Source organism: Callithrix jacchus, chromosome 12 (assembly GCF_049354715.1).
Source record: "Callithrix jacchus isolate 240 chromosome 12, calJac240_pri, whole genome shotgun sequence".
Taxonomy (NCBI): domain Eukaryota; kingdom Metazoa; phylum Chordata; class Mammalia; order Primates; family Cebidae; genus Callithrix; species Callithrix jacchus.
This window is the reverse complement of record NC_133513.1, coordinates 46,319,038-46,345,228: the sequence shown is the minus strand read 5'-3', so window position 1 is coordinate 46,345,228 and position 26,191 is coordinate 46,319,038. Positions and strand designations below refer to the sequence as shown.

The following is a 26,191-nucleotide window of genomic DNA, read 5'->3' as shown; positions in this document are numbered from 1 at the left end:
ATCTGATGATTATATGCCTTGGGGGTTGCTCTTCTTGAGGAATATCTTTGTGGTGTTCTCTATATTTCCTGGACTTGAATATTGGCCTACCTTGCTAGGTTGGGGAAGTTCTCCTGGATAGTATCCTGAAGAGTGTTTTCCAGCTTGGATTTGTTCTCTCTGTCACATTCAGGTACACTTATCAAACATAGATTAGGCCTTTTCATATAATCCCATATTTCTTGGAGGTTTTGTTCTTTTTTCCTCTAATTTTGACTTCTCGTTTTATTTCATTGAGCTAATCTCCAATCTCTGATATCCTTTCTTCTGCTTGGTTGATTCAGCTATTGAAACTTGTGTATATTTTGTGAAGTTCTCATTTTGTTTTTCAGCTCCATCAAGTCATTTATATTCTTCTCTAAGATGTTTATTCTCATTAGCATTTCGTCAAACCTTTTTTCAAGATTCTTAGTTTATTTGCATTTGGTTAGAACATGTTCTTTTAGATCAGAGAAGTTTGTTATTACCCACCTTCTGAAGCCTGTTTCTGCCCATTCATCAGACTCATTCTCCATCCAGCTTTGTTCCCTTGCTGGTGAGGAGTTGTGATCCCTTGGGGGAGGAGAGGTGTTCTGGTTTTTGGTGTTTTTAATCTTTGTGTGCTGGTTTCTTTCCATCTTTGTGGATTTATCTAACTGTGGTCTTTGTAGTTGGTGACTTTCAGATGGCATCTCTGAGTGGATATCCTTTTTGTTGATGAATTATTTCTTTATGATTTTTAGTTTTCCTTCTAACAGTCAGGCCTCTCTGCTGTAGGACTGCTGGAGGTCCACTCCAGACCCTGCTTACCTGGGGATCACCTGAAGCAGGTGCAGAACAGTAAGAGTTTCTGCCAGTTTCTTCTTCTATTATCTTCATCCCAGAAGGATACCCACCAGATGTCAGCCTGAGCTCTCCTTTATGAGGTGTCTTTTTGGATATATAGGGGTCAGGGAGCTGATTGAGGACATAGTCTGGCCCTTACAGGATATCAAGTGCTGAGCCATGAGCTCCATTGTTTCATTCAGAGCTGCTGGGCAGGTACATTTAAGTCTGCTGCAGTGGAATTCATAACTGCCTTTTTTTCCCAAGTGCTCTGTCCTAGGAAGGTGTGGCTTTATTTATAAGTTCCTGATGTGCTGCTGCCTTTTTTCAGAGATGCTCTTCCCAGCGAGGAGGTAGCCTAGTCACGGTCTGCCAGTAGAGGCATTGCTGAGCTGCTGTGGGCTCTGCTCAGCAGCTGTGTGAACTTCCCTGTGGTTTTGTTTTTAATAGAGGTATAGTTAGAACTGCCTCAGTAATGGCAGTCTGCCTCAGTAATGGTGGACTGCCTCTGTAATGGCAGATTGCCTTGGTAATGGCAGACTGCTGCCTCGGTAGTGGTGGACTGCCTTGGTAATAGTGGACGCCCTTCCCCCCACAGAGCTGGACCGTCCTGGGTCCAGCTGCTCTTGCTGTGAAACTCTCAATCCAGAGTGTTTCAGATTGCTGGTCTTTGTGGAGGTAGAACCTGCTGAGGCAGATCACCTGGCTCCCTGTTTCAGCTCCCCTTTTTTCAGTTGAATGGGCAGCTCTATCTCCCAGGCGTTCCAGGCAGCAGTTGAAACAGCCACCCAAATTTGTGTGAGATTTTGTGTGGAGACCCACTGCACCGGCTGAAACAGTCATGCTGGAAACTCGTGGTGCTTTTTAGGTGAGGAATCTCCTGGTCTGTGGGCAGTAATAACTCGTTTGGAAATGTGGTGATCACTCACCCTCTGCATTGTTCTCACTGAGAACTGCACTCCAGAACTGTTCCTATTTGACCATTTGGATCTGCCTCTTCAAGAATCATCCATTTTTAAGATGACTCATTTACCCTCCTTAGTAAATAAATTAACTGATATTATACCAACAGGAAGTATGAATCAGAAGATTAAATCTGTTACTTTTTTGGGGGGGGTGTGTTTTCTTGTTTGTTTTTTTGAGACAGAGTCTGCACTCTGTCACCCAGGCTGAAGTACAGTGGTGCAATCTCGGCTTGCTGCAACCTCCACTTCCCAGGCTCAAGTCCCAGCTCCAATTTCTCTGCAGTACTTGTGACACTGAAGTCATTCATTTTAATTATCTATATGCTAATCACCACCCAATACACTGTTACTATTATTACTTCAAACAGTTATCTTTTAGATCAATTAAGAATAAGAAAGAAATCATTTTATTTTACCTTTGTTTATTTCTTTACCAACACCCTTCCATTCTTTATATAGATCCAATTTTCTTGCCTATATCATTTTCCTTCTGCCTGAAAACTTCTTGTAACATTTCTTGCAAGGAATATCTGGTGGTAAAAAATTTTTTTCAGCTTTTATTGGTCCAAGAAAGTATTTCTCCTTCATTTTAGAAGAATAATTTTGCTGAATATAAAATTCTAGAAGCAGTGTGAATAAGAAGAGGCAAGAACCACCAGTGGACTGACCAAAGCCTGCTGCATCCTGCCCCAGCACCTATGTCCCACCACCATGGCCGCCACCATTCCCAAGAGAAAGGCTAAAGGAGATGCTAGAGATAAAGCCCAGGTGAAGGACAAACTACAGAGAAGATGTAGTCCATGAGGCTGTCTGCTAAACCTGCTCCTCCAAAGCCAGAGCCCAAGCCTAAAAAGGCCCCTGTGAAGAAAGGAGAGAAGGTACCCAGAGGGAAAAAGGGACCTGGGCATGGTGGCTCATACCCATAACCCCAGCACTTTGGGAGGCCAAGGCCAGTGGCTCACTTAAGATCAGGAGTTTGAGACCAGCCTGGCCAACATGATGAAATTCTGTGTCTACTGAAAATACAAAACTTAGCTAGACATGGTGGCACATGCCTGTACCCCAGCTGCTAGGGAGGCTAAGGCAGGAGAATCACTTGAACCCGAGAGGCAAAAGTTGCAGTTAGCCAAGATCGCACCACTGCACTCCAGCTTGGGCAACAGAGCAAGACTCTATCTCAAAAAAAAAAAAAAAACGGTGTGGGGGGTGGGTAGCTGATGCTGGCAAAGAGGGGAATAACCCTGCATAAAATGGAGATGCCAAACAGACCAGGCACAGAAAGCTGAAGGTGCTGGAGATGCCAAGTGAAGTGTCTGCATTTTTGACAACTATGTACTTCTGATTACTGTATGGTTTGAAGTACTACTGTTATCAAGTTTTCTAAAAATGCAGAATTTTGTTTTACTATCTTTTTAAGCTAAGTTGTTAGCACGCAGAACACTTTGCTGTTTTGGGGGGAAGGGGAATATGTCACTAATACAATGTCTCCAAAGCTGGATTGATGTGGGCAAAGCACCTTTCCCTTCTAGTTTTGAAAGACTTCCTCTTGGCTCCCAGTATGAAGGATTCCCTGACTTTGACACACATGGCCACCTTGGCACAAAAGCCTTGTGGTATGGAAAAACAAGTTTGTTTTTATGTCCTCTTCTTCCTTTCTACCTTTCGGCATAGAATTAACTCCCTTAAACCCAGACATCTGTTGGGACCTGACCCCCAACAATTGGTTGCCAGTGTCAGGCAATCTGAACTTTCCAGTGATGCCACTGACATGGTACTCCTCAAAAGAGCAGTGTTTCCGATTCTAGATTATGGATCTTCAGATCACTTCTGCTATTTTCATTTCACTTCCTGAAAGTCCAGGTTGGCTTGTGAAAAGTTGTTAAACCACATGCTATATGGGAAATCTCAACCCTTACTCTAAACTTTCCCTGTTCAGAGCATCAGATGAAGACTTCATTGGGTTTCATAGTGGCTTTTTGATTTTCAGTAGTCCATTGAAGAAGGCAGTTTGAAAGTTGTATATTTTTAACGAATGTCTGGCCATGTCCTGCCTGAAATACCATGACTGCTTGTGGAAATTATATTTAATAAAGCTGGATACAGTCTGGCTTGGAAAAAAATAAAAATAAAATTCTAGATGGGTGAGTTTTTTCAAACAACTCTTCAAATATTTCATTCCATTCTCTTCTTGCTTGCATGATTTCTGATTAGAAGTTTGATATAATTCTTATCCTTGTTTTTCTATGCTTCATGGTCCTCCGCTCTTACATATCAGCTTCTTGGAGACTTTCTCTTCATCTTTGGTTATCTGCAATATAAATATGATATGCCTAGGTAAGTGTTTTTTGGTCATTTAATCTGTTTGGTGTTCCCTGAACTTCCCAGATCTGTCGTTTGGAGTCTGTCACTTATTTTGGAAAGTTCTCAGCCATTATTACTTCAAACATTTTTCTGTTCTGTTCCTTTTATTCTTTTGATATTCAAATTACACATAAATTACACCTTATGAAATTGTCCCTCAGTTCTTACTGTTCTGTTCTGTTGTTTGTTGTTTTTTATTTTTATTTTTTCCTCTTTGCATCTCAGTTTGGGAAGTGCCTATGGACAAACCTTAGGCTCACTGACTGTTTTTGGCTGTATCCAATCTTCTTCATTCTGTTACAGTTGTTTTTATTTCTGGTATTTCCTTTTGATTCTTTCTCAGTCTCCAACTCTACTTATATTAGTCACCTGTTTTGGCATGTTGTCTAGAGCCCTTAGCTCATTTTATATCAGAGCCCTTAGCTCATTAATTATAATTATTTTAAATTTCCTACCTGATAATTCAAAAATGTGCATTATAGTTGAATCTGCTTCTGGTGGTAGTATTTTATCTTTAGAAGTTTTTCTTGCTTTTTAGTATGCCTTATAATTTTATGCCAAAGGACAGATGTGTTGTATTAGGTAATAAGAACTGAGCTAAATGAGTCTTTAGTGTGAAGATTTGTGGTCATCTGGGTCAGAATTAGGCTATCTTTAATGTTTGCTGCAGCTATGCTAGAGACTTCAAATTTCCCCAAGTGTCCTTGTTGGTGTCTCCCCTCTTGATTTTAGGCTTCCCTAAGGATTCCTCCTTAGATAGAGTATACATCTTGCAGTGTTTTGGCTGTAATCTGCTGTTATTATATTGAAGCTCTGCTGGTGTGGTGGTAAGATGAATGAAAGAAGGAGTGTTCTACAGTCTGATTAAATCCCAATATTTTCGTGGACCTGTGACTCAGTGCTGAGACCTTCACAAGTGTTTCATCACAGTATAGCTTTTTTTCTCCCTGCTTTCCTTGGCTGTGTCATTTATAGTCTATTTTCTTGAAGCCCTGACAACAGTTGTCTGTTTTTCCCATTGGTTGAGTCAGGAAGGCTAGGGAGGGTTGAAGAGAAAGGAATTGGTCTCTTCTGGGTGCAACAATGCCATGGCAAAATCTTTAACTCTGGAGAGTACGTATTTGTTAAGAAGACTATGGGTATATTTGACCATGATTACTCTTTCCTTGCCAGAGTTACAAAAAGATTTTTCTGATATTCATCATGAAAACCTGGTAAGGTTCTTGGAAGTAAAACCCATGGAATTGTGGAAGTCACCCTAAGACTGCACTCCCTATGAAGTAAATCACCCCCATGCTAATCCACACACAACTTCCAACAATTATCCAATGTAACACCAAAGCATTATAGTTTATAACTCCAGAAGTTTCCATTTTAGGTAGGTAGCTGTTAGCTGTGTCTCTCTGTAGGGGCTTGTCTCCCCAGATTTCAGGGTAGCGATTTTCCCTGTAACCTCATTCTGCAATAAGTCCAAGAAAAGTCATTCATTTTCGATCTGACTAGATCTTTATGGTTGTGAAATGGGAGTGACAACTTCCAAGTTCTTCAGATATAGAAGCTGAAACCAAAAGTCCTTTCAGCATTAACCTAATCACAATGTTACATAAAGAAAGGCTTTTGATTAAAAAGAAAAAATAAATGTATAAGGCATTTTGAAACCAAAGATTATCCAAGCCACTGAAGCATCTTCCTCAGAATTTCTGTTGGAAAACAGGACTAGGAACATGACAACCCAGGAGCTTGGGTATGGCATTTCTGCCCAGAACATCCACAACCTTCTAGAGGAGGCTGATTTCATTCTTAGCTCACTCTACCATGAAGACAATTTTTTAACTACAATGATTACATTTGAAGAGATATGGTTCCAGGCACAATGAGATATGGCTCCTGATACATTGAAATAATAAGCCATCATTGTGTTCCCCTTTATTTCAAAGATGGAATTTTTACAATAAGTAATAGCCATAATCTAAGAAGTATCAGTGTTGCAAACCTTCTTGAATTTAAAAATTGAGACCGGGCACAGTGGCTTACACCTGTAATCCCAACACTTCAGGGGGCTGAGGCAGGAGGACAACTGAGGCCTTGAGTTCAAGACCAGCCTGGGAAACATAGTGAGCCCCCATTCTATACAAATAAAACTTTTTAATTCACTGGGCATTGTGGTGTGCACCTGTACTTCTAGCTACTCAGAAGTCTGAGGCAGAAGGATAACTTGGGCCTCAGAGTTTGAGGCTGCAATAAGCTATGATTTTGCCACTGAACTCTGGACTGAGTGACAAAGCAAGATCCTGTATCTAAAACATAATAACAATTTTGAAAAATTGGATGTCTTCACTCAGTTTCATGCAGTCTCAGTACTAATATAGAACATGTTCACTTCCTTGTCCATGGGTACATTTTTGAAATGCATAAATGATCCTATCATCCATGTCCCAAACTTATGTTAAAAGTGTCTTACTCAAATATTAAACAAGACTAGAAACCAGAGAAATGCAAATTAAAAGATGAATGAAGTATTTTTTACCCACACTGCATTCACAAAGTAAGAAACTCCAGCAGAGCAGAGAGCACAGTGGAGCAGAAGTCAGGTGCCAGACAGCCTGAATTTGAATCAGCTCCACAGCTGACCACTGTTTCACCTTAGGAAAGTCACTTGGCTACTCATCTCTAAGCATTGGTGTTCTCATTTGAAAATGGAAATCGCCAGGCGTGGTGGCTCACGCCTGTAATCCCAGCACTTTGGGAGGCCGAGGCGGGTGGATCACGAGGTCAAGAGATCGAGACCATCCTGGTCAACATGGTGAAACCCCGTCTCTACTAAAAATACAAAAAATTAGCTGGGCATGGTGGCACGTACCTGTAATCCCAGCTACTCGGGAAGCTGAGGTATGAGAATTGCCTGAACCCAGGAGGCAGAGCTTGCAGTGAGCCAAGATCACACCATTGCACTCCAGCCTGGGTGACATGAGTGAAACTCCATCTCAAAAAAAGAAAAGAAAATGGGAATCATAATAGCACCTGTGAATGTCATAATCGTTAGATGAAAGAATCTATGAAAAGCTTAAGACAGCATCCAACAGAGTGAAAACTAAATAAGTTTTAATTCTTGCCAACTCCAGTGTTACTGTCCATGTCTGAAATACCCCAGTGTGTCAGTTCCATACATGCCCAGTCTGTAACCAATTGACACGTCAAAACTTTTGGCTGAAATTGCCTAGTATTTCACACCCCTTTTGGCTTCTCCCTCCCCATTGTCTCTTTAATCTTTTAAGAGTCTGTAAGACTTTTGACCCTTTTTATGACTTTCAATCTCCACTTGTTCCTCAACATGGAATTCTACCTCTGGCTTGCATTTCACAACAGAATTTCATCTTTACTAAGTTTTGTTACCAGCAAATCCCTGGAAAGAACTCAGTGCCCTTCCACCTCTTCCCACATGAGTAGACCCATCACACTTCACCCTATTCTGGCTTCTTGGATTCCCATCTGTCACAGGGCACAGCAAAAAATTGGGGTTCAGCCTGGGAGGCCAAGGGGATTCTTGGCTTCGTGTAGGAAAAAATTCATGAATCAGCCAACAGAGTAAAGTAAAAGCAAGTTTATTAAGAAAGTAAAGAATGAAAGCAAATAAAAGAGTGGCTACTTCACAGGCAGTGCAGCCTAAGGGCGGCTGGTTGGCTGTTTTTATTGTTATTTCTTGATCATGTGCTAAACTAGGAGCGGATTATTCATGAGTCTTCTAGGAAAGAGGTGGGGAATTCCCAGAACTGAGGCTTCATCTACATTTCAAACCATATAGGGTCACTTCTCGATGTTGCCATGGCACTTATAAATCATTATGGTGCTGGTGAGAATTTCCTTTAGTACGCTAATATATCATAATTCATGTAAAATGAGCAGTGAGGACAATAAGAGATGCTTTTGTTGCCATCTTGGCTATCTTGGTTTTGGCTGGCTTCTTTTTTTTTTTTTTTGAGACAGGGTGTCACTCTATTTCCCAGGCTGGAGTGCAGTGGTGAGATCTTGGGTCACTTCAACCTCTGCCTCCTGGGTTCAAGCAATTCTCCTACCTCAGCCTCCCAAGTAGCTGAGACTACAGCTGCATGCCACCACACCTGGCTAATTTTTTTATTTTTTTGGTAGAGACAGGGTTTCACCATGTTGGCCAGGCTGTCTTGAACTCCTGACCTCAAGCCATCCATCCTCCTTGGCCTCCCAAAGTTCTGGGATTACAGGCATGAGCCCAGCCTTGGCTGACTTCTTTACCACACCCTGTTTTATCAGTGAGCTCTTTGTGACCTGTACCTGGTGAAACTGTAACTGCCAAACTCCTATCTCACGTTCACTAAGCAAACCTTAATTGGTGACATAATCAGTAAAGTCTTTAAAAGGCAATGTAAAAACATATAGAAGGAGCTTAAATGTGAACTCTATGACTCACTAGCCTTGCTTTTGAAATATATCTTAAGAGAATAATACAAAATACAGGTGAGAAAATACAGCAGACATTTTTCAATATGGCTTTGTTTATGATAGTGATGAATTAGAAGCAAACTAAATGTTCTACCATGGAGGAGTGCTTAACTAACTGATGACACATCCATTCCATGGAATAGTATACAGTCATAAAAAGAATCATTATGAAGACTACATTGCAACTCAGAGTAATGCTCATGAGTCAGTGAAAACCCAAGGATGCAACTGTGTATTTTATACAATTGTAATTATGTAAAAATATGAATGCATATAGAAAGAAACAGGGGAATAAAAAGGATACTAACTGTGTTAATGGGATTAGGAGTGCTTTTCTTACCTGTTTTTTAACATTCTATACTACTATTACGTTGTTTTCACAGTAAAAAGATGTCCATTATAAATGTAAATAAACAGTTACAAGCCCAAATTCAGCCTCCAGAATCTCTTGTACTTTTAGCTCAAATGAATTATACTCCAGCTTTAATTTGCTCAAAGGATGTTCTAGAGGCAAATATTTTTTTCTTTCCAGACAGAATAAAAGAAGTAGTTTTGTTTACTAAGGAAAATGTGACCTCCATGTTGAGTAATGTTATACAAAGATAACACTCTCGCTCCCGTATGAGCAGGGCATGTGTTTTGAATTGTTTTCCCCTCATGGAGATAGATCGGAGCTGAGCTATCTTCTCGCCTTTCACCTTGCTCTCTGTTCTGCTGATAATGAGGCATTTGTAAGGCTGAGGTCTGGGGGGCACTTGGGAGCCTGATCAAGCAAAGCAAATTGACCCATCTACTGAGCACTCTGAGACCTTCACCAAATGCTCGATCCAAACAAGCTAAATTGAGATATAACAGTATTGAGATAAAATGCTTGTAAGTGATTCTGCACCAAGCAGGTGAAGCACATTCTTTGACAACATAATGACAAATTACCTAGAATACCACCAGATAACATTGTGCATGTCTTAATATAAAGCACTTGGAGAAATAAGGGGAAATATCTAGGCTAATGATAAAGAATAAATACTATACTTACTGCTATGGTTTGAATGTCCAAAACTCATGTTGAAATTTAATTGCCATTGTGATGGCATAAAGAAGTGGGACCATTATGAGGTGATTAGGCAATGTGGGTGGAGCCTTTATGAATGGATCACTGGAGTGTGTTTATCTCCATAGTGTGTTGATATCAAAACCAACTGGGCTCTCTCTTGCTCTCCTGCCCTTTTACCTTCCACCATGGGATGGCAGCACAAAGGCCCTCTCCAGATGCAGCCCTTTGTCCTTGGATTTCCCAACCTCCAGAACTGTAAGAAATAATTTTTTTAATATAAATTACCCAGTCTGTGGTGTTCTGTTATAGCAGCATAAAAAAACATTAAGACATGTGCTTACCAAATTATATACTTATAACCATAGTTCATGAGCATGACTGGGGAGAGTATGTAACAAGGACCTCCTAACTTGGGCTTTTTCCCTCCTACCATCTTACCTCTTTCTCGGTTCCTTCAAACCCACTGATAATATTGTCTATACACACAGTCTCTTCTTTACTTCCCATAGGAATCTACAGGACTTGGCCTCACCACTACACTGAAATTGCTCTAAGTTCACAGACAAACACACAGTTGCCACAGCATCTGTCTTTTCCTTACTTGACTCATCTGTAACACTGGATGCTGATGAACATTCTCTCTTCATGAGATTGTTTCTTACTTGGCTTATTTACATTATCTCAACATGTTAGTTTTCTTTCTACTGTTCTAGTTACATACTATCATTCTATCTGTGTGAGCTCCTTTTCCTCTTCCTGCCTTTGAATGTTGGTGTTTCTTTGCTTGCTATGACTTCTCTGTCTCTACGTATTTTTCCTGGACAACTTCATGCATTTCCATGATCCTAACTTCTGCCTACCCACTGATAATTTACACATCTGTGATTCTAAGTCAGACCTTTCTTCCAAGCTCCAGCCCTGTATGACCAGCTTCTTAAATAATTCCCCCTTTTCTGTGGGGGTACCTTGACTCTCCATTGTCCACAGCTGAATTCAGCTTAGCTGTCTTCTCCCAAAACTAGTTTTTCCTCTAATATTTCTTATCTCCAAGACAGAAACCTGGGTGCTATCTTTAATGCCTGCTTTGCTTCCTCACATATAATGAATCACTATGTTCTCTTGATTCTACCTCTTAAATATTTCTCATATGAACCACCTATCCCTATTGCCCCTGTCTAAGTTCAGGTGCTTCTTATCTCACTTAAATTATTTCAACAGTCTCCTAATTTGTAGTCTTTCTAATTCCAGTCTTGCTTTCTTCTAATCTATCATCCATGTTACCATTGGAGTAATTCTGTCATTCCTCAAAATAATTCAGTGGCTCTGCCTTACAGGAGAACCCCAATTAGTAAACATAGAAGAAATGATGCATATAGAAAATCACCACTGAAACAGGACAGTAATAATGGCTGCAGGCAAGATCCATGAGTAAATGCTAAAACTAGTGGGCAAAAAATTAAGGAGAAAAAGAAAATATATATAGTGTCAAAGAATGTCCCCCCAAAAATATTTAGCAATTACAAAGGGAAAAAAATCATTTTGCAGTGGATACAGCTGACATATACCACCTTAGCCAAGTGATCTAGGTTAATATCACCAATTATAAGCATATCAACATGGCTGGGAGCAATGGCTCATGCCTGTAATCCCAACTCTTTGGGAATCCAAGGTGGGCGAATGGCTTGAACTCACGAGTTCGAGACCAGCCTAGGCAACATGGCGAAACTTCATCTCTACGAACAATACCAAAATTAGCCAACCATGGTGGCACATGCCTGCAGTCCCAGCTACTCAGGAGGCTGAGGTGAGAGGATGGTTTGAGTCCGGGAGGCAGAGGTTGAAGTGAGCCAGGATTGTACCACTGCACTGCAGCCTGGGAGACAGAGCCAGACCTCACCTTGAAAATAAAAAGAATAAAATGAAAAATAAGCATATCAATGTTAAGTACCTTGATATGATACACTGAGTAGGGCAAATCACCTATGTCATATTCTTGCCAAAAAAATCATGATGTATTTGGATACATGTCCTTGCCCAAATCTCATGTTGAATTGTAATCCCCAACACTGGAGGTGGGGGCCTGATGGAACGCAGATCCCTCATGGCTTGGTTCTGTCTGCATGATAGATAGCCAAGTTCTCACACAATCTGGTCATTTAAAAGTGTGTCGCACCTCCCCCCTCAGTCTTTCTCTCTTGCTCCTGCTTTGCCATGTGACATGCAAGCTCCCACTTCACCTTCTGTCGTGAGTAATAGCTTCCTGAGGCCTCACCAAAATACATGCTTCCTGTACAGCCTGCAGAACTGTGTGCCCATTTAACCTCTTTTCATTATAAATTACCCAGTGTCAGGTATTCCTTTACGGTAACACAAGTACAGACTAACATAAATCATGAGAAAACTTCAGACAAAACCAAACCGAAGGGCATGCTACCACACACCTGGCCAGTACTTTTCAAACATTTGAAGGCGAAGAAAGCCATGAAAAGGCTCAAAAACTGTCACAGGTTAGAGAATAGGAAGGAGACCTGACAGTTCAATCCGATATCCTGGATTGGATCCTGGAAGAGAAAAGAACTGCTGAGACTCTGAATAAAGTCTGTAGTTTAGTTATTAGGCATTCAGGTACTATACCAAGGTTAATTCCTTTGTTTTACCTACTATAATGTGATTATGTATAATGTGGAAATTAGAGAAAGCTGGGTAAATAGTATACTCATAGGGATTCTATACTATTTTTGATCTCTTATGTAAGTTAGACTTATATAAGTCTAAGTTAGTCTAATGTTATTTAAAACTAGGACGTTTTTAAAAATTAGTGTCCCTAGTACCTATAGAATCAAATTCAATTTCCTCAGCACGGCATATAATATCCTTCATGATCTGACCCACTCGTCCAGTGCTATCTTCTATCCCCTGTTCACAACATTGGCAATGTTTCAGCTATGTTAAACTTCTTACCTTGTGTCTTAGTCTGTTCCTGCTGTTGTAACAAAATATATTATACTGGGTAATTTATGAACAACAGGGATTTAGTACTCACAATTCTGGAGGCTGGAAAATCTGAGATCAAAGCACCAGCAGATCCAGTGTCTGGAGAGGGCCAGATCTCTGCCTCAAAAATGGCACCTTGTTGCTGTGTCCTCACAGGGTAAAAGGTTCAGGGCAGCTCCCTGCAGCCTTTTTTGTAAGGGCACTAATCCCTTTCATAAGGGCTGAGCCCTCATAACTTAATCACCTCCCAAAATGTGCCAGCTCTTAATAATGTCACATTGGGTATTAGGTTCCAACATATGAACCTGGGGAAACACCAATACTCAGACTGTAGAACCTTATACCACTTTTTAAATAAACACGCCTGCATGCACACACACACACACACACACACACACAGCCCAAACACAGTTGCCCAATTTTGTTATTAATAGTATATGATGATATGCTAATTGCCCTGATTTGATCATAACCCTTAGTATCAAGTATTGGAATATCATGCTGTCCCCCATAAGTATGTACAATTACTATGTGACAATTAATAATAAACCAAAAAAAAAAAAAAAGAATAAAGGGGCCAGGTGCGGTGGTTCATGCCTGTAATCTCAGCACTTTGGAAGGCTGAGGCTGGTGGATCATCTGAGGTCAGGAGTTTGAGACCAGCCTGGCCAACATGGTGAAACCTCATCTCTACTAAAAATACAAAAATTAGCTGAGAGTGGTGGCAGGTGCCTGTAATCCCAACTACTCAGGAAGCTGAGGCATGAGGACGCTTGAACACTGGAAGTGGAGGATGCAGTGAACTGAGAGATCACGCCACTGCACTCCATCCTGGGGGATAGAGTAAGACTCTGTCTCCAACATATAAAAAAATTAAGGAACGATTACTCATCCCCTTAAAAAAAAAACTTTAAAAAGTAAACATAGAACTAAAATCCAAGTTTCCTGGTTCCCAAACTACTGGTCTTAATATAATCAATATAATTCTAATCCACTCATTGGGCTCCCAAGTTATGACATTTGACATGTCATAGCTAAGTCAAGGCTTGAGTCAACTCAATTTTACCATCAGCTTAACTGACACTTATAACAGAAAATAACACCCTATAATGGTATGTTTCACAAATGGAATGAAGGACTCTGAGCTCATTCATCTCAAATGCAAACTCTACAGTCAGTTCTGATAAAGCCAAAGATGGGCACATTTATGCACTTACAGAGTACGTAGTTCTACTTGCACTGATCTCGTTACAATCCTGTCTAAATCCTGACGTGAAAATGAATACCACAGTGAAGAAATTACTGGTGCATATGAAAGAGGCTAGTCCAACTCCTTAATTGCAACAGGGATTTGATTCTTTTGCTAGTAGGTCAGAAAGGTTTCATTAATATTCAGTAGTTAAAATGTGCCATTCTAAATTTTTCATAATTTCCCATGAGAGAATAAATTTTTTCAAAAATATTCCCAGTAGGTAAATAACTTTAATAACATGGTATCTGTGAAGATGGCAAATAAAATGACTCATAGACTTATAATTTGGCAAACAGTTAAAATAGCTTTTCTTTACAGACAAGTGTTAGCCCTGTTCATTTGAGGTTGATTGAGATTGGTTTTTGTACATAAATGCATTGACAATTCTTTGAGTTCTATTGACTTTTGGGTTCCCAAGTTCTTTACTGAAACCTGTATAAGCTAATACCTTAGAAGAGACAGCAGAAAGAGAGTACAAACAAATGGACCCAGAGGTGACTGAGATTTCTGAAATAAAATGAATGAATGTTAAGGGAAATTCTCTATTTCTCAATCTCCTGAGCTCTCTCTCCTCTATTTCTTGTTTGTAGAAGTAAAGAGTGACCTCTATTTATTTATTTATTTTTTAAAGTAGCAAGTAGAAGTAGCAAAAGAGGAAACCTCTTACTCCAGCAAGGAAAAGAGCTACTAGAAGCCACAGAAACAGACAAGCAATCATAGCAGGACAGAACGAACTGCAATCCCATGAAAGGCTTTTCTTCAAGGTCTCACACCACCGTAGCCAAGTGATATAGGTTAAATCACCAATTAGGAGCATATCAACATGGCTGGGAGCAATGGCCCATGCCTGTAATCCCAGCTCTTTGGGAATCCAAGATGGGCGAATGGAGCAACGTGGAGCACTCTGCAACTTACAGGCAGGACCAGATTAGAAATTGCCAGGACAGACAGAGTCACAGCAACTACACCCAGGCTAGTGATGAACTCTCTTCCAGAAATTGTTATCACTCAGGTAAACAACACTTTTCCTTGAAAGTGCCATGTCTGAGGATTCTAACCTTTTGAAGTAGGAGCTACTTTTCTGTCTCCCAAAGTCTAGAGGAAGATTTGAGCTACTTTTCTGTCTCCCAAAGTCTAGAGAAAGATTTGTAGATTTGGATGGGTGCAGCTGGCAGTTCTCGGGCAGGCAAACATTCAGAGAAAAAGAAAATAAAAAAACAGAAATGGTGGGGGATGGACCAGGAGAAGGTTTAGTCCTAAGCCCCTCTCTCGGGAAGAGCACAGAAGGGTGCCTAAAAAAGAACCATACTGAAGGTGGTAAATGACTTATGGATACCTATGTGTTGGGGGAACATACAGATAGATAAATGAAAGAGAGATAAACAGGAATTAGCCTACCTTAGTAGAATAAGTTATAGAAGTATATATCCATTGTATTAAAAATGCTCATCTCTGACCACTAAAATTAAGGGTTGTGTTGTTTTGTTTTTGCTTCTGTAGTGCATTTTTAATTCTTATAAGTCTCTAGAATAATCTTGGTCACTCACTGGGAGCCCCAGCTCTGGGCAGCATCCTTTCTAGGAAAGTGATTAAACCAAATGATGAAGTGCTTCCTCTGGACTTACAGTTTTGTAACAAAAAACCAAAGAGGGAACCAAAAAAAGGCCAGCAGGATCTGGGTACTGTCCTAAGTGTTTTTACTAAAAAGAAGAATAAACTTCTAGTGCATACTTTTATAGAAATATCCATTTTATTTGACAATTATCACCCAAAAATTTCCATATCATCTTTCTTTATTATTTTTAATTTTTTTAATGTTTTTTACTTTTTTTACACAGTATCTCATTCTGTTGCACAGGTCTCACTCTGTTGCTACAGTAGTGCGGTCTTTGCTCACCGTAATCTCAAATTCTTGGGCTCAACAGATCCTCCCATGTCAGCCTCAAGTGGCTAGGAATACAGGAATGTGCCACCATGCTCAGCTATTTTAAACTCTTTTTTTTTATGAGACTATAAAAACAGCAAATGAATTGCTTTGCCATAAGGACAGCATTATACCTTACATTAATGGAACTCCAAATAAGGATGAAAATATTAACCCATAAATTCTCACCACTATCCCCACACATCTACAAAGGAACAAACTGGTTTTTCTCCCAGTTTTTATGTTACACATGTTTGCTGTGTTACATCTGAAATTAACTGAAGTCTACCCTTCAGTTGATTCAGTTCAATCCTAAACTGTTATAAAACAACGATTGTATTAGCAGCACTTTACTGACCTCAAACTATATAAAATGTATAATTATATATCATGATCTCCTGCAAAAAAATGGCAAGATAAAGAACGGATTTCTGGTAAAACAATGCAGAGATCTGATTCATCTTATTCTCACACTGCTATGAAGAAACACCCGAGACTGGGTAATCTATAAAGGAGAGGCTTAATTGACTCACAGTTCCACCTGGCTTGGGAGGCCTCAGGAAACTTACAATCATGGCAGAAGGGGAAGCAAAGATGTCCTTCTTCACATGGTGCAGGAGAGAGAAGTGCCGAGCAAAGGGGAAAAGCCCCTTATTAACCATCAGATCGGCAGATCACAAGGTCAGGAGTTCAAGACCAGCCTGGCCAATATGGTTTCTAATAAAAATACAAAAATTAGCCAGGCGTGGTGGCAGGCGCCTGTATTCCCAGCTACTTGGGAGGCTGAGGCAGGAGAATCGCTTGAACCTGGGAGGCAGAGGATGCATTGAGCCGAGATGACACCACTGCACTCCAGCCTGGGCAACAGAGCAAGACCTGGTCGCAAAAAAAAAAAAAAAAAAAAAAAATCAGATTCTGTAAGAACTCACTCACTATCAAGAGAACAGCATGGGGGTAACAGTCCCTATGATTCAATTCCCTCCCACTGGGTCCCCACGACATGTGGGGATGGGAACTAAAAATCAAGATGAGATTTGGGTGGCAACACAGCCAAACCATATCACATCCCAAACAGTCTTTGTCATCAGCCCTTGAGAGCAAAATCCCAGCTCTACTTTTTGGAGGCCCTGGCTCATGGGTACTCACAACCTGGCAGGAGGAGGTAAATGCTGCCTCCCCACTATCTTCATAATTCAAATGTTGTGGTTCGTGTGCAAGCTGTATGACTCCCATCTACTGTAAGCTTGGTAGATCTGAAATATATGATGACTTCTTTCCTGGTTATTTCAAGTGGATACTAATTAATCTGTTGACTCTGAACAAACTCCTTCCTTTTTCTGGAAGGGCCACACAAGAGAATGTTAAGATCTCTTTTAGCTCCAACTATCACTGACCTCAACCTTAGAGCTCTTGCCCAGTATAGATTGTCAAGCCTCAAATTTATGTTCATTTCTAAAGCAAGAACCAAGAATAAGCAGTAAATGGATAATGAATGAATGAACGTAAGTGCCTCTACATAAAGGGATTTGGATCTAAATATTATTCTAGTTTCTTTCAAGGACAAGGCTCAAGAATCCCAACATGCTAAATATTCAAGTGTTCTCAGAAAATCTGCTGAGCCAAGTTGATGGTGATATGAATGCTGTCTCCATGTGTTGCTGTTGAAATGCTTATTATAAATGCTGTAACTGAGATATTTTTCTTATTAAATAAGTATGATAATATAAATAGATGCAATAGATAAGCCCCTCAAATCCTGTACAACATACCAAGAGAGGCATCTAGAATGTATAGCAGGAGGTAAGGCCATAATGGCAGGTTCAGATTTCTTCCCCAGATCTAATTTTAAAAACTTCAGTGCAAGCTCACTCCAAGGAGAACTTGTATTAAGCACAGACTCATTTAGTTTCTGCTGATGAACACAGCCTTGTGAACAGCTGATAAAGTCATCTCTCTTTCTGCAAAAGGGTGCCAAGAATGTAGTTATGAGTTTCAGCTCCAAATTTTAAAATCACTCTATTTACTAATGCCATTATAGGTTTGTTGCCATTGCACTAGGCTAAATATATAGGTGACTTGATTCTATCTTTGCTAATTGTCTCACTTGGCAGGCTTGGCAAGGAATGCACTCCACCTATCAGAAAATATGTTCTGTGTAACATCCACACAGGAAATGAATGTGATGGGAGGTGATATGAGTATTTCTGGAAAAGCGTCAAGAGTCCTTAACAAACAAGTTGTCAGCATGAGCATGCTGACTGTGCGTTTTGAAATATGGGTGAGCAAAGGCTGGCAGCAGAGTTTTCAGCTGCCTTCCGCTGAGGCTTTACAGAGAAGCTGCCCCATGGCCCACTGACAATGCACTGGGGCCATTTCCTAGGAATTTCTTATTGAATCTCTGTTTCACTCAATCTCAAAGCCTTCCAGATAGTCACATAGGATAATTCTATTACAATTCTTTACTCTAGACAAATTCTTGATGATATTTTTATAATAATTCTATTATAATATAACGTAATTCTTTAGCCCTGCAGCTTGTTTTTAAAGCTGTTAAACCTATAAATAGGACAAGTTATATGATTTGAAGGGCTCAGTACAAAATGAAAATGTTTTTAAAAATTATAAATTTCAAGACAGCAAAAACAGAGCATTAAATCAAGCAGAGTTCTTCTAAGCAGAGTGCCCTAGGTGACAGCACAGGTTGCACTCCCATAAAGACATGCCCCACCTCTAGAAATGTTATTCACCTTTTCCCACAGTCAGTGCCATACTGTGTTTATAGGCTGCACTTCTCTCCATGTATCCACTGCAATCTCTCTGATCAACTTCTTATACATAGACAATGTGTGCCTGTTCGTGTGTGTGTGTGTGTGTGTCAAGAACCCTGGGGAACACATTTTGAAAAAAGAAGCAAAGGCTGGGTACAGAGGCTCACGCCTGTAATCCTAGTACTTTGGGAGGTCAAAGTGGGCAGATCACTCGAGGTCAGGAGTTTGAGACTAGCCTGGCCAACATAATGAAACGCCATCTCTATGAAAAATACAAAAATTAGCTAGGCGTGGTGGTATGTGCCTGTAATCCCAGCTACTCATGAGCCTGAGGCAGGAGAATTGTGTGAACTCGGGAGGCAGAGGTTGCAGTGAGCCAAGATTGCACCATTTGCACTCCAGCCTGGGGACAAGAGCGAAACTCCATTTAAAAAAAAAACAGAAAGAGAAGCAGAGAACACTGCCTCTGATTTACTCTGTCTCATTGAGCTCACTACCAGGTGTGTTTAGGCCTTGAATTCATGAGCCAAAGCACAAGATCCTCACCTTTTGTCTCCTCTGTAAATTATTTTCCAAACATAAAACATTGCCTTAAACCTAATAATATTAAATGCTCACACTCATAATACAAAAAAAAAAAGAATATTGAAACGAGAAATGGTCAGCATTTTACTTAGAGGTATAATAAGGCTACAGGGAGGTTAAGCCTGAAATATAAAATATGAACTGCTAGAATAGGCGCACCTCCATTGATATATTAATTAGCATTCGGCATTTAATCAGGAATGATCAAGACATAATTTGATTAAATTAATCCTACGGCATAACAGATTCAAAATCACTATAAATAATTTAAGGTTTTTCATTATTAATATTTTCTTTTCTTTAAAGCCTGAATTACCCAAAGATATTAAAAATGGTCTCATGTTAATGGACCTGGTTTTAGTGACCTATTTGAGTGCCACATCTGCAGAACATTGCTTAGGGAAATTTTCGAAGAGTTAATAAATGCAAAGAAGAAAAAAGCTTAAGAGAAAGAATGAAAAGCAAATGGACATTCAATTATTTCTAGGCAAGGTTCATTTTTAGCCTGAATTGTGACTTTAACATGCACAGCTAGCGCCACCTATAGAAACAATAAAAATTCTGCTACTAGTGAATAGGCTCTTTTGCAACAACTGAACTCAATCAAATGTCATGAAGCAAGGAGTCAACATTATAGTTTAAAAAAAAACCTCTGGTCTTTTTTCAATAAACCAAAAAAAAAAAAAAAAATACTATAATAAGCGCCAACACTGAGCCACAAAAGATTTATTGAAAATGGAAATCCTGGTCTATTATTAAGGCCCCTTCTAAGTCTTATCCCAGACTATCATAAGAGAAAAACAAGAGAAATCAGCACAGTAGCAATTTTGCCATGGAGAGAAAGACCACTGAGCCTTTTACTTTAACTAAGATACAACATTGCAATTCCCAGTCTAGTCTGATCAGCAGTTTCAGATTGGCAGAGGGAAGGTGGCCCAGACTCTGTGAGGAGACAGGGTTCTCAGGGGGACAGGCCAACCAGGAGGACAGGATTCCCTGGAGGCCCCAGAAGAGCACCAAGGAGATCTGTTTGTGGGTCTCCATTGCCCAGCTCCTGCCCGCACTCCTGCCTGCTGCCCTGACCAGAGTCATCATGTCTCTCGAGTAGAAGAATCAGCACTACAAGCCTGAGGAAGGTCTTAAGGCCCAAGAAGAAGCCCTGGGCCTGGTGGGTGCTCCCACTACTGAGGAGCAGGAGGCTGCCACCTCCTCCTCTTCTGCTCTGATCCCAGGCATGCTGGAGGAGGTACTTGCTGCTAAGTCAACAGGTCCTCCCCAGAGTCCTCAGGGAGCCTCTGCCTTCCCGACTACTGTTAACTTCACTCAAAAATGACAGGGCTAAAATCTAATGACAGATGTATTATAGTTTTCTTTTGAGTTATAGTTTATTACAATTACTCCTCATTTTTACTAAGGATATTTATAAGACTAATTTAGTTGTAAAACAAGTTGTAGTCTTATTCTACTTGGCCTGATTATTTGTATAAAGTGGAGCAAGAGTAGTAAACAGCCATAGAAAGTCTTTTTAAATCTGCTTTGCTGAAGCTTATCATGAGGAATCTCAGATTAGACCTTTAAAAGCCTCTCCAAGCTAGAAAGCCAAGCCATCAATTCACCATTTGATTTTACCTATAGTATCTGGTTAACTTTTTTGAGGTCCCTAAAATATCCTGCTGCTCCTTGGCCTGTCAGAAAGTGACATTTTACTTACCTGAAGGCTAGAAACCTGGAAAGGGAATTGTGGAAACAAGGTATCAGAGCAGTTTTTCTAAGGGCTTGAATGGCTCTTTAAAGTTAGCCTTAATTCCTTAAAGCAATCTGGTTATACTTGAAACTGTGACTTCCCAGTGAAAACCTTGGTAATGTAACCTGTGTTCCCAACTGTTCTGCAGTGAAGAAAGCAAATATTTATTGAATTGTGCTAATAACTATATTGTCACAAAACAAAAAATACGGATAGTTTCTACATTTTGTAGAGATTAGGTAGAGAGAAAGGTAAATATTCTAAGTTTGTTCAAAAAGTACAATTTACCCGAATTTATGTCTTTTTTAAATGACCATAAATAGCTTCAAAAAATAAAAATAAGTTTTCTTGACTTTGGAAAACAAACCATAAAAGAAATCAACAACAATTTAAACCAAAAATATGTCATTAAAAAACCATTTTGGTCTTTCATTGGTGAAGTCTCCCGTAATTAACTTGTTTTGCTCCACATTGGGTCAGTAATCTTTATGAACACATTAGTTTCTTTCTGAAAGCTTTTACTTACTCTAATGATGTAATTTCTAAGTTTACTGAAAACTATCTTCAAGAGTACTTGCCATGATCCTTTCCTATGAATATCCTTGAAGAAGAAGCAAACTTTAGAATGCAGCCAATTGTAAAATGCCTTTTCAGGAGAATAGAAGTAAAACAATAATTGCCTGAAGATGAAAAAAGACTTAGAATAGCTATAAAGATGCAATTGACAAGGAAATTTGGTTAATTCTGTGGCATATAATTTAACTTAACAATCAGAATTGTTAATGATGAGTTCATGTCGTTTGTAGGAACATGGATGAATCTGGAGAACATCATTCTCAGCAAACTGACACAAGAACAGAAAATGAAACACCGCATATTCTCACTCATAGGCGGGTGATGAAAAATGAGAACACATGGACACAGATAGGGGAGTACTAAACACTGGGGTCTATTGGGGGGAAAAGGGGAGGGCCAGTGGGAGGGGGAAGTGGGTAGGGATAGCCTGGGGAGAAACGCCAAATGTGGGTGAAGGGGTGAAAGCAAACAGAACACACTGCCATGTGTGTACCTATGCAACTGTATTGCATGCTCTGCACATGTACCCCAAAACCTAAAATGCAATAAAAAAATAAGAAAAAAAAAAAGCAATCAGAATTACAGCTGATAACATATACCAAGACATATCAGAATTGTTTTGTCTTAGGAAACTCATGTGTTTGGGAATACATAGTAATAACACATTTATGCAAATATAACTCAAAGAAAGTTAAATATTATTTGTATTTGACAATGTCTCCCGTCATATACAATTTAACATACTAGAATAATTTAACAAATAATCTAGTATGTCTCTTTTGACTTCAAAGGGCTCTTTTTTTGAATGTTCAAAAGTGAGTTTAAGGTCAAAAAGACCTAATTTAGAATTGGAAATTTGATTTTAGGAAGCCTGTGAAATATATCAGAAGTTTAAAGCACTTGATCAAATAGGATGACAAGTTGCTGTGAAATAATAACCACTCATTTAACCAAAGTCATAACTAAAATATTTCAGAAAGTGAAAACCTTTACTCTTTGATAGAGAAGAGACTCAATTTTTTAAACAAAAGATCTAATACAGACAGCATGAGGCAAACACCTCCCTTTTCTGTTTTTGCAGTTTACTCAAAAGGCAAACCTAAGTTTTTTATTATCTCTTATTAATATTATATACAAATCTTGTTAAAAAGAAAAACAAGTTTTTTATCAGTTACGGTAGTAATATTAAACCTAATTTTAATAAAACCTTACAAACAAGTTTATCTAGTCTTCTTGTTTTGTTTTTTGGTTTTTGTTTTTTTGAGGCAGGGTCTCACTCTGTCACCCAGGCTGGAATGCAGTGGCACAATAAGGGCACACTGCAGCCTTAATCTCCCCTCAGGAGATCCTCTCACCTCAGCCTCCCGAGTAGCTGGGACTACAGGCATGTACAACTATGCCTGGCTCCGTTTTTTATTTTTGATAGAGACAGGGTTTTGCCATGTTGCCCAGGCTGGTCTCAAAATCCTAGGCTCAGTCTGCCCACCTTGGCCTCCCAAAGTGCTGGGATTACAATCATGAGCCACCACACCCAACCTATCCAATTTTAATCAACATTGACCAAACAAGATAAGATGTCTATAAACTTTTTATAACCTCTTATACATTTTTGATTCTCTTTCTTTAACTTTTTTCTTTTTTTTTTTTGAGACGGAGTTTCGCTCTTGCCCAGGCTAGAGTGCAATGGCGCAATCTTGGCTCACTGCAACCTCCACCTCCCAGGTTCAGGCAATTCTCCTGCCTCAGCCTCCTGAGTAGCTGGGACTACAGACGCACGCCACCATGCCCAGCTAATTTTTGCATTTTTATTAGAGATGGGGTTTCACCATGTTGGTCAGGATGGTCTCGATCTCTTGACCTCGTGATCCACCCACCTCAGCCTCCCAAAATGCTGGGATTACAGGCTTGAGCCACCGCGCCCGGCTTAACTTTTTATATCCATGTAGTTTATCTCATTTATATCTATTTTATTTATTTAACAATTATGTTTGGAAATTATTATGAAACACACAAATCTAGGTATCATCTCAAGTTAAATTTTTCATTAATCACTGTATATGACTGTATGTTAGGCAAGTATTATAAAAGCAAGAACTTTAGAAGTTAAATACTTGTACGTTTTCCTGATGACTCAGAAGACATAGTTATTCTTATTAAACCAAGAATACTAATCTAGACTTACTTACCAAATGATTTACCTAAGTCACTTGAACTTAAAAAATATTTGGGTTTTTTTTTTTTTAGAAACGGAGTCTTGCTGTGTAGCCCAGCCTGCCATGCTGGAGTGCAGTGGCACAATCTCAGCTTACTTCAACCTCCGCCTCCCAGGTTCAAGTGATTCTCGTGTCTCAGCTTCCCGAATAGCTGGGACTACAGGCACACACCAACACACCTGGCTAATTTTTGTATTTTTCATAGAGACAGGGTTTTACCATGTTGGCCAGACTGGTCTCAAACTCCTAACCTCGTGATCTGCCCACTTCGGCCTCCCAAAGTGCTGGGATTACAGGTGTGAGCCACCGCACCCGGCCAAACCTAAAAAAATCCAGGTTTATTTATTTAATTTATAATACTCATTGTATTAGTCAAGTTTCTCTAGAGATACAGAACTAACAGGAGACTTCATATACATATATGTATGTATATTTATGTCTACATGTATGTATATGTCTAAACATATATTTGTATATTGTCTATATGGTACCAAATTGAGTTAAAATAAATGAGTGCTTATCAATTAAATAAATAAGCTCAGACTTTTTTTAAATAAACTTTTATTTTTTATTTTTTTAATTGCATTTTAGGTTTTGGGGTACATGTAAAGAACATGCAAGATAGTTGGATAGGTACACACATGGCAGTGTGATTTGCTGGCTTCCTCCCCTTCACCTATATCTGGCATTTCTCCCCATGCTATCTCTCCCCAACTCCCCACTCCTGCTGTCCCTCCCCTATTCCCCCCAACAGACCCCAGTGTGTAGTGCTCCCCCCCTCCCTGTGTCCATGTGTTCTCATTGTTCAACACCCGCCTATGAGTGAAAACATAGTTCATATAAATGAACTAATGGAGTTGAAAAATACAACACGAGAACTTAGTGAAATATGCACAAGTTTGAATAGCCGAATTGATCAAGCAGAAGAAAGGATATCAGAGGTTGAAGACCAACTTAAAGAAATAAAATGAGAAGAAAAGAATAGAGAAAAAAAGATAAAAAGGAATGAGCAAAGTCTCCAAGAAATATGGGACTATGTGAAAAGACCTAATCTACGTTTGATAGGTGTACCTGAATGTGATGGAGAGAATGAATCCAAGCTGGAAAATACTATTCAGGATATTATCCAGGAAAATTTTCCCAATCTAGCAAAGCAGGACACTATTCAACCCCAGGTAATACAGAGAACACCACAAAGATATTTCTTAAGAAGAGCAACCCCAAGGCACATAATCGTTGGATTCACCAGGGTTGAAACGAAGAAGAAAATACTAAGGGCAGCCAGAGAGAAGGGTCGGGTTACCCACAAAGGAAGGCCTATTAGACTTACAGCAGATCTCTCAGCAGAAACCCTACAAGCCAGAAGAGAGTGGGGGCCAGTATTCAACATCCTTAAAGAACAGAACTTTCAGCCCAGAATTTCATATCCTGCCAAACTAAGCTTCACAACTGAAGGAAAAATAAAATCTTTTATGAACAAGCAGGTACTCAGGGATTTTATTGCCACCAGGTCTGCTTTGCAAGAGCTTCTGAAAGAAGCATTACACATAGAAAGGAACAACCAGTGTTGGCCTTTCTGGAAATATGCCAGAAAGTAAAGAGCATCAACATAAAGAAGAATTTACATCAACGAATGGATAAAATAGCCAGTTAACATCAAATGGCAGTAACCCTAAATTTGAATCAACTAAATCCCCCAATCAAAAGATACAGCCAAAACCTAATGGTATGCTACATGCAGACCCATTTTATATCCAAAGATACACAAAGACTTAAAACAAAGGGTTGGAGAAGAATTTACCAACCAAATGGAGAGGAAAAATAAATAAATAAACAAAAAGCAGGAGTTGCAATTCTCGCATCTGATAAAACAGATTTCAAAGCAACAAAGATGCAGTGGTAAAAGGATCAATGCGACAATAAGAGCTAACGATTCTAACACCCGGATACATAAGACCCATAAAGAGATTTAGACTCAACGAGACAGAAAATTAAAAACGACATCCAGGACTTGAACACAGATCCAGAACAAGTAAACTTGATAAATACTTATAGAGCTCTCCACTTTAAATACACAAAATACACATTCCCCACTTTAAATACACAAAATATTGATCTGCCATTATTAATACCTATTTTTAGAATAAAGCAATATTCCTGTTCTCTCTCCCTCTTTTTCTTCCTCTTTCTTCCTCTCCTTCTCTCCTTTTTCTTTAAAAAAAAAAGAAAAGAAAAGTAAATGTACACAGACAGATATACAACGCTAACACTAAACAGGAGAAAGTGGGAGTAGCTGTATAAATCTCAGACAAAGCTGACTTTCTTTTTTTTTGAGACAGGGTCTTGCTCTGTCACCCAGGCTGCAGTGCAGTGGTGCGATCTCTGCTCACTGCAACCTCCACCTCCTGGGTTCAAGAAAGTCTCCTGCCTAAGCCT

General features: G+C 39.5%; 1 long non-coding RNA gene across 4 annotated transcripts in view; it reads right to left on the bottom strand.

Annotated features, from left to right (window-relative positions):
* LOC144578654 (uncharacterized) overlaps window positions 1-26,191 on the bottom strand; it is a 172,644-nt gene that overhangs the window by 128,753 nt on the left and 17,700 nt on the right. For 3 of the 4 annotated variants that reach the window (XR_013524863.1, XR_013524864.1, XR_013524866.1), the window contains exons 3-5: window positions 12,141-12,260; window positions 7,030-9,952; window positions 2,225-4,116 (exon numbers count right to left, since the gene is read on the bottom strand). This is a non-coding gene — a long non-coding RNA (uncharacterized LOC144578654). The remainder of the gene's footprint in view (window positions 1-2,224; window positions 4,117-7,029; window positions 9,953-12,140; window positions 12,261-26,191) is intronic. The other variant, XR_013524865.1, reaches the window with a different exon arrangement.